At 34.7% G+C, this 10,018-nt stretch overlaps 1 long non-coding RNA gene across 1 annotated transcript; it reads right to left on the reverse strand.

Annotated features, from left to right (window-relative positions):
- Nucleotides 1-4,494: 4,494 nt before the first annotated feature.
- Nucleotides 4,495-8,632, reverse strand: LOC125686871 (uncharacterized). Its single transcript, XR_007373922.1, has 3 exons — nucleotides 8,568-8,632; nucleotides 5,993-6,141; nucleotides 4,495-5,721 (listed from the first exon to the last, which is right to left on the reverse strand). It is a non-coding gene; the product is annotated as an uncharacterized LOC125686871 (long non-coding RNA).
- Nucleotides 8,633-10,018: the final 1,386 nt, after the last annotated feature.

Raw genomic sequence — 10,018 nt, forward strand, 5'->3', positions numbered from 1 at the left:
CAGTAATTTACATTTCAATCTCCCAAATGTATGTGAAGTGGAAAACATATATGACAATAAAATTTTGTTAGCTATGTGTAATTTACAGTTAATATATAAAGAACTTCTCAGTTCACTCCATTCTGTCTGATAAAGCAGGAAAAGCAATATATTAGCATAACGGATCTATGAGGTGGTTAACACTGTTTATTTAATATGTTGCCTCTTACACATAGAATTTTTAGTTTAGTTTTGGCAAGGAAAGTAACATCAACAGCTGACAGTTTTTTATTTGAAAGCAAGGTGATTTAACTATTTTGAATTAAAAAAAACAAAATCCAACTAAACTTGACATCCTAGACAAACTATGCATCTCTACAAGAAGGCTGGTTGAAGAATTAAGGCTTCTGATACTTCTGTAAGCAGTGTTTTTGTGCAAAGAAATCAGTTTGCTCACATACAATTCATTCTAAAGAATATATCTCCCATCTGATCTTTGCTGTTTGAATGTAACATTTAGTAGGCATCTTAGCAGATATTCTTCAAATTTTAGCAGCAGACACATGGCTGAATTCCTAAGTTTTCTGGTGTAAACCAAATTGGCTAATTAAAAACTCATTTTCAATTTTCTTGAAAAGCATCTGGTCCCACAAGCGAAATTTTATTATTGAAATAACAGATTAAGAATAACTTAGCAATGAAGTATTTTCTTAGTTTAATATCAACTAGGTTACTAAGTTACTGCTCTAATATAAAAAATGTACATTTATGCCATGACCATATGTCATGAAAATTGCACTTTTTTGAGACAATGTTCAATTTAGCCCTTTGTGTGCCTGTTCAAATATCTCTGCTTACTACAACCATATGCTTTTCTTGTTTAATTCTTGCACTATTTCAGCAGACAGGACATTGCTTTGACAAGATTGTTTTTTCCTTCTGAACTTCGATCACTCTTACTCTTTTGCTGTAGAATCTTCATTGTGAACAATAGATGTTATTACCAAAAGAAACCTAACTATGTTTAGCTGCTCTTGGTGAACCATGCATAATATTAGGCTTCAGAAAGGTTATTCTTCCTCAAAAAAACAAATCAAAACAAAAAGCCCAACAAACAAAAACAAAACAAACAAATACTTTTAACAAAAGTAAAAAAATAAAAATATGTGTTTACTTGATGAAGTTATCTGTTATGGGGTCCCATGGCATTCCACAGGAATAGTTTTTTGTGGATCGGATTCCTAAACAAGTTCCATTTTCCATATATTCACTCCATGTGCTCCCATTTATAATTATCCAGGCACAATGTCTGCTTGGAAATTGAGTTCATCAATCACTGTCTTCAGATATGTTTAAGATATCTCTTTCACAATTTTTTCAAACTCCTATTAAAATATTTCCCACTCAAAAATTTCAACTAAAACAGAAGGCTAACCCTGACATATTTGTTTCTTAATAATTCACTGAAATTAGTTATTGTAGGTAGTTAAAGTTTCCATAATAAATGCAAAATTTTCTGGTTCTTTTCAAGGAAATCAACTGGTATTTGGAGACACATAAGTAGCAGTTTGAAACATACTGCTGCTTTATGTCATGCTAAATGACATAAGCAATCCATATGTACAAATGCCATGAAAAAGAAATTATCTAAGTGAGATGTTCGCAAGTCTATCAAAATTATTTGTGTGCACTAGTTAATCTGTGTAACCAAGCAGCAGATTTTCTTGAGGAGAAATGTGTACAGAAAAAGCAAGATAATATTCAATGTAACCAGAATCACAGAGTCATAGCGGTTGGAAGGGACCTCCAGAGATCAAGTCCAACCCCCCTGCCAAACCAAGTTCTCTTTCAGAATAGTGTGCCTCTACAAAGGCAACACAAAGTGGATAAAGATTCCTCAATTAGTAGATGAATTTTATTATGACAATTGTTCTTTGTACCTTTCTAATTAAAAAAAGTTCACATGAGAATTTCACTTGCCTAGTTTATGAATATAGTTTCTAGAATCTTTATACCCCTAGCTTACACACAGTTGATGTAGGCTGTAGACCTGTCAGGGCATAAGGATGCCACGTTTCTTTTAAATATATCTGCCTTCATATATTCATATGTTGATTAATATGTTGTTTCCCTGGAAACATTCATAGCCAGTCTGGATGGGATTTTGAGCAACATGGTTTATTGGGAGGTGTTCCCGTTTGATTCTATTATTATTCTGTGATAATAAGAATACATGTAGGAGCAGCTATCAAGTCTATAGATTTTTTTTTAATGATATCATTTTTGTCATTTTTCCATATTTATATATATTTTCTTCTCAACAAAGATAAGGAGTTAGTGACTACATACCTGTTCCAGAAAGTATATGCATATTACCATTCTAAACACATCAAATCTACACCTATAACATATCCTACCCTCAAACTTAGACAAAAGTAAAAGGGACTACTTGTAGGCAAGAGCAAAAATAACCAATACTGACAACTAAACTTGAGGGACCTTTGAACTACAAGGCATAAACTCCTTTGCAGCACCAGTACATTTGTATGACATGACCAGGGGATATTAGCAACGAGAAAGTACTAATGACTTCATCGGTGACTGAAAATTTCATGCTTGAAAACTGCTTGACTTTGTACAGAAAATCATTTTGTCCCACTGGATTCCATACCTACAAAATAGCAATATATTTATCTCCAGGCTGGTACATCAGTTTTAACACAAGATAACTCACAAACACATGCAGAAAGAAAGACTGACAGACATATAGATATACAAAAAAAAGAAAAGCAAAGCAGCTTGCCACTCCTTCATCGAGCAGTGTCTTGATGTCAGATGCTGATCTTGGGTAGTGTTGTGTCATTCAGTTGACAATTAACAATTATATTCTCTCACTCGTAATCCAGAGTGGTCAAGCCTGCTTTTTTTGGAGTGATAGTTTCTGTCTTCAGGGATCTCAGCTGGACCTCTTTTGTTCCTGTCTTCCAGGTTTTGCAAACTTTAAATCAGCAGGAATAAGAGGAAGCAGGGAGATATCAGCCTGTATCTTGCCTTCACATTATGTGACAGTATAGTCTCCCAATCTCCTCTACCAGATTGGAAACATTTGCTCTCAGATGAAGACTTCAGTCAGAAGTCCCTCTCTTTCCTGGGCCCTCTTCTTTGAAAGCAAACAGCTCCAAAGAAGTGCTTTCAAATGTAAAACTCCCAAGTTGTTGATCCATGTCCAAAGGGATATTTCATATCATACAACATCACGTGGAAAAGAAGCTTGAAGAAGAGGTAGATTTGGTTGGGTTTTCTGCTGCTTCTTGTGGACTAGCAGGATATCTGTTAGCTGGTAGTGGCCAATTGCTTGTGCATCACTTGTTTCTATGTATATATTATCATAACTATAATCTTCTCTTCCATCATCATTTTCTCTATAATAGGTAAATAGATTTGATCTCAACTCAGAAGTTCTACTTTGTTTTTTTTCCCTGTTTCTCTCATAGGCCACTGAGAGGGGAAGGGAATGAACAAGCAACTCTGTTGTGCTTACTTACTGCTAAGTTAAACCACAATAACATTGAAAAAAATCATACTGCAGAATTTTACATACATTCATTACTCCAAAAGTTGTCATGAAACTTTGTTGTGTACACTGTAAACATAAAGGAACATAACAAACAAATCAGCTCCATCCTTCAAAAACATAACACCCACCATAGAACAGACTAAAGAGATGAGGTATGATAGCATTACTGGAGAAATCAAAGCAATCTATAAAAGCCAGAAGGAATTGTGAGAGACTGACAAAATGTCTCAAGGACAGATAGGTCAGAAGGGACATACAAGGCACCACATTAATAAAGTAGTTTTACTAATGGGAGGAGGGAGGTATATTCACATCTGAATATCCATGTGAGAATATGCATAAGGAAGATGGAGTATTAAATGACTGGAAAAAGAACACTTGGCACAAAACTACAGCATAAAAAGAATGAGAAAATGGCAATCAAAAAGCTTCTGTAATGGGGTACTTTCAAACTCTTGCAAGAAAACAGTGAATGCCCCAATAGAAGACATTGATGCTGATCAAGGAGACACATTTAGAAATGAGAGAATTAAGATGTCTGAGCTTTTTATTATGGCAGTTTTTTCCTTCTCCATTCATAAAATTTAAATCAAACCTTTTCCAATGAACTAGAGCATATTTCTTTTTCAACACAGATTCATGGTGTGTTGGTTTTTTTTTTTTTTTTTTTTTTTTTTTTAAGAGTAATTCCCTGACATCAGAATCTAACGAAAACACAGACCATCTTATTCCTTATTCTCAAACTTTTTAAGATTATTCTATTTGGAATATCATTTCTGAGAAACCAGAAGGTGTTCCTTCCTTACTTTTCCATACTGTTCTGATGAAGTAGGAATTTGGAACTTTCTGAGCAACAGAAGGGTTCCAGCTGGTAACTAATGGAAATAGATTCTCAGCCAAAACAGGAAGAATACTAAGAAGCCAAACATTGGAGGAATGTATATTAATACAGCATGTATTGCCCATATGTTTGCTCACATGGAGCTCCACGAACACAAATGTATTCCCTTGATATTGACTTTGTCTAGGTAAATGAAAACAAGATTTGGAAATAAGAATAGAATGCTATTTGATAAACAAGCCACTTCACCAGCCATTCTCTATTTCAAAATAAAGTTCTGTATGCAGAAGAGTGAGTGAGCAACACAATATTTACAGCAGACTATGATGCACAACTCAAACAAGAAAACACTTGAATCAAACTTTCCTTTATTGGCCAGCTGGATTTTTTGGATTATAAGATCTTAATAAGATCGGCAGTGTTACACATCAATCACAGATGAATAGTTGCTGAATAATTATGCTGCAAAAAACACATGACATTTTGTTCCTTGGTTATTTCCTTCAGTGTTACTACAAAGAGAAATTTTTCCTTATTTCTCACACAAATAACCAATATGTTGTTTACATCTTAAACTAAACCTCATGTAATGTCAGGCAGTTCTGCTTGCCACAAGTAAAATATTTCCATCCATACAAGACTTGAAACAGAGCAAACTTTTAGAGAGTAGGTCATATTTTATAGATTACTATTAATTCATTAACTTGACAATTTTGTTGCAAGTTTGTTTTTTTGTTATTTGATTGATTGTTGTTTTTTAACCATCTCTACTTTCCTAGGACTTGTAAATGACTTATTCATTAGAATACTAGCTTAAAGATTCTTTGAGAGATACATTTGACTGACTGAAAAGATACAGATATATATACATATATAGATAATACTCCAGAAGGCATGGACAATTTTACCTCAGCAATAAGAGACAGAAATATGTTCTTCTGAAGAAAATAATAATAAAAAAAAAAAGAGGTGGAGAAAGAGTAGCCACAGGGAATTAGCTATCCACAGAGAGTTCTCAATTGATAAAATTTTTATTGTAATTTTGGTCAGTTGCTATGGTAATTTGGAATTCTGTTTTTGTTAATACAATAAAAATTCACTTCACCAACATGATTGAAAATTGCAAACATTATATGACTTTTATCACATTAGTACCTTTCTTATGACATTAGAAATTCAATTTAGGACAGGAAAGTCACTGATGATATGGCAAAGCCCTTAACAGAAAATAGCAGTTTCAAGTGTGATATGAAGTCTTGCAAAATAATGCACATTTCAAGGTCTTTCCATTTCAGTATTACTTGTTTTTGGAAGACTGTTGCTGCTATAAACATGAAGAAAGGAAAACATTATTTTCCTTACCCAAATGCAAGCTAAATATCTTAATAAGCTGAATACTACCCAGACTCATTTTTTAACTTCACTTAGAGATCTAATTTTTTTTTTTTTTTTTTTTTTTTACTACATAAAAATAAGTTCCATCATTCAAAGTAATCTATACCAAAAATACCTAAATAAGTAATTCATGTTTTTTTTTCAGTTTAAAAGTTTTAAAAAGATATAGAATTATGTAGTCTCTTAAAGAGATTACTGACCTTGACAGGCCACTAATCTGATCCAGGATAAACACTTGGCAGTTGCAGGAAAAAGGTTGTGCTTCTGGAGCAGTACTCTTACACTTCACTCATTTGTTGACAGCATACTCCCTGTCCCAGAGCAGAGTCAATATACAACTTCTTGTCTCCTAAGGGAAAAGATAGTTTAAAATCTTACAATTCCCATGCTTTGCATTAAGCACTAATTAGTTCATATTTGCACAGCTGTGTGGATGAAGCTGGCTTCTGGTCACAATTATCAGCTTTTTTGTCTTGAAGTCACTGACATGAATCATACTGGAATGCCTGCAAACTTCTGGAGAGGAAAAAAAATGTTTTCTATCCTTGCTACCACTCACCTAGAAAGATAACCCTCATTAGCATTGAGGCGATGAGGTGGCCAATGTCCTATATGTCTACAAGTTTCATAAGGTCCATGGCATTAACATCCCAATGAAGTTTAAAATCAAAATAGTTCAGATTTAAAAGAACATAATGCACTACAGTGTAACCAAAGTCTTTAAGATTAAATAGAAAAAAAAAGCTGTAGTGTCAGTCCTATCAGTTTTATTACTTATAGAGCATCTCTGCAGCTTATTTTTCAAAACTGACTACTTCTTGGCTTATGAGTGTGATTTGATTAAGCTAAGAAAGTATGAGAAAAGTACAAAGAGAATAACAACATTTTCCAACCAATTACATACATACGTATGCGTGAATTTATATATATACTTAAGGGTTTATGAGCCAGAAATTTATCTTAATAATGTAGTAAACACAATTTAAAGACAAACTCTTGCACTCACAGGAATTTATACTCATTGGAATTGTACAAAACTGGGAGACATCAAAAGGATAGCTTCCATAAGACTACACATACACAAAAAAATTTTAAAATACCTCTTAAGAATAAACTAATATACTAAATAGAGTTAGTTATTTGTCTTATGTACTGTATACTGGACAAGAATTCTGTCTAAATACTTTAACTAATCCTCTGGCCTGCTAAAGTAGAAACTGCTTTTTTTCCTCCACGCCTCTTTTAGAAACTGAGATTTCTCTTCTGTTTTCACTCAAAGTTTTCCAACACATATTACTAGTACTGAATAAGAATATTGCTTCTCTTATAATTTCATAGAATCATAGAATCTTTTAGATTGGAAAAGGCATCTGAAACAATCTAAGTTGGACCATCAACCTATCACCGCCATGACCACTAAGCCACGTCCCTCAGAGTAACATCCACATGTTTCTTGAACACATTGACTTCTCCATAGAATCACAGGATGTTAGGGATTAGAAGGGACCTTGAAAGATAATCTAGTTCAATCCCCCTGCTGGAGCAGGAAAACCTAGATTAGGTCACACAAGAATGCGCGTGGTCTGGTTTTGAATGTCTCTAGAGAAGGAGACCTCACAATCTCTATGGGCAGCCTGTTCCAGTGTTGTGCTAGACTCACTGTGGAGGTTTTTTCTCATATTTATGCAGAACCTCCTACACTCCAGGTTGTACCCTTTACTCCTTGTCCTATCGTTGGATGACCAGTAAGATCTTAGCTCCATCCTCCTGAAACACACCTCACTAGGCAACTTGTTCTAATGCCTCATGACTCTGAGAATAAATTTTTCCTAATATCCAACCTGAATTTCCCTTTGTGCAGCTTAAGACCATTACTTCTTGTCCTATTACAAGTTACCTGAGAAAAGAGGCTGACCTCTGCCTCACTACAATTTCCTTTCAGAAAACTGTAACGAACTGTAAGATTACCCCTGAGCCTCCTCTTTTCCACATTAAGCAATCCCCTTTCCCTCAGTCTCTCCTCATAAAACTTGTACTTCAGATCCCTCTAAAACTGAACACTGTACTAAAGGTGCAGCCTTACTAGTGCTGAGTGCAGAGGGATGATCATCTTCCCTGCCCTGATGGCAACGCTATTTCTGATACAAAATAGGATGCCACTGACCTTATTGGCTACAAACTGCTTACTCACATTCAGTCAGCTGCCAACTTGCAAGTCTGTATTCTTTTCCTCTGTGCAGCTTTCCAGCCACTCTGCCCCACACCTCATATAATTGGCCTTAACCATCAATCCAGCCTGTCCAGATCCCTCAATACAGCCTTCATATCCTCACACAGATCAACACTTTCTCCCAGCTTAGTGCCGTCTTCAAATTTACTGAAGGTGCACTCAATCCCCTCATTCAGATCATTAATAAAGATATCGAATAGGACAGGCCTCAACACCAACCCCTGGGGAACATCACTTGTTGGAAAAATAACCAGCTGGATTTAATTCCGCTCACCCCCACTCTCTGAGTTCACCCTCCAGCAACACTCTCATTTAGTGAAGAATATTTTTGTTAATCCATACATCATAAAAATTTTAATTTGCAAAATATTTTATATTAAAATATCACTACTTCTGCTTCATTCAATATCATTACAGATGTTAGGAGAGCAGTCTTTTTTTGTAGCTGTATAATAATGAATATATGGATGTTATAATTAAGAAATATAGAATAAATTTAGGTTAAACAGGTTATCATGCTAAAGAGAAATAGATGGAAAGCTTACCCTTATCCTGGGCTTGCTGAGAAGACTCCAAGAGGAGAGATCTCTAAAACACAACCTTCCCCAGGGGCAGTCAGCTCTTAAATGGAGTATAGGAGAGGTGGACCCAGGCTCCTTCCCTTCCGGTAGCACAGGTGAATTGCCTTCACCTGTGGTTCCAGAGCTGACTCATAGCTTGCCTCAGGTGGTCAATCACAGGTTCAGGCCATAATTCAGCAGTTCCCATGCAGTGGCTAAACATTGTTCACTAGTGTTCATCAGAGAATTTTTGATCTGAAAGTGCTGAATACTTGTGAATTTGTTAAAAATAAGGAATGATTGCAATTAGTGTTTGTACTGCTGTGAAGAATGAAGTTGATTATGGAATACTGTGATCTAATTTGTTTAAATATACTCAATCTTGAAGGTGATGAAAGACAGATAAATTTTGTGTTCTGTGATTATCTCAAAAAAAAAAAAAAATCTGCATATGTAACAACTGATTTTAAATCAAGTAGAAATTATCTTAACTCATTCTTAAATTGTTGTGATTGTTATCTCCATGCTTTGTCCAGTCTAGAATCCTCCCCTCAGATTTATGCTAGTCTCAGAAAGCGTAAAGTTAAGGTCACAGAAGTGAAGCAGGTGATAGGAATATAATCTATTTTTAGGACTTTGATCAATGTGGATTTTTAAAGAGAAAGCTTTATCAATATTCACAGCAAAAATATCTATACATGTAAAAACATACAATATTTAAATGGTTTTCAAGACCTTGATCCTTGAAAATGCTTCAAAGTGACATTATTACATTGTTGTTTGAGAAGCTGGAGAAATCTTTTCTAGAGAAATTTCAAAATTAAGTGCAATATAAAATTAGTAAGTTCTGATGCATACTCAGAATCATCCCAAAATGTATGTGAATTCATTGAACTTTTTTTTATAATGACATTGAACTAGCTTTAAAAAATACATTTCACATGCAAGCAGAGACTAGGACCAAAGCTCACAGCATAACCTTTTTGTAATAGAATTCCACGCTCCACCGCCTTTTTCTAAGATGGGTTAAATATTACTGAAATATATTGATTCCAATATATATATTTTTTCTGATTTCATTTGTGGATTTAAGGAAAGAAAATCTGTAGCAAGGATACAGAAAATGCTTATACTCATATTATCTCTAAGGTCTCACTAAAACACCTTCTTTCTGAAGAGCATCGTAGTGGTAAGCTTTGGACTAGGGAGGAATGTTACCTGTTTATCATACTTCTGAATAATTTTACATGGAAAAGTGCTGAAGTAGGGAAGAAGTCAGTATGCACACACCCTAGCTCAGTTGATGCAACCATTTCCTTACATAATGAAACTTTTGTATTTTCTCTTGTGTTCCTATATTTTGAAGCCAGTGAAATCCTTTTCTGACAGAACAAATATGTTGCATCACTAAAATCTTTACAGAGGTAACTGAGAAT

The sequence above is a fragment of the Lagopus muta genome, chromosome Z (assembly GCF_023343835.1).
Source record: "Lagopus muta isolate bLagMut1 chromosome Z, bLagMut1 primary, whole genome shotgun sequence".
In the NCBI taxonomy this organism is placed as follows: Eukaryota; Metazoa; Chordata; class Aves; order Galliformes; family Phasianidae; genus Lagopus; species Lagopus muta.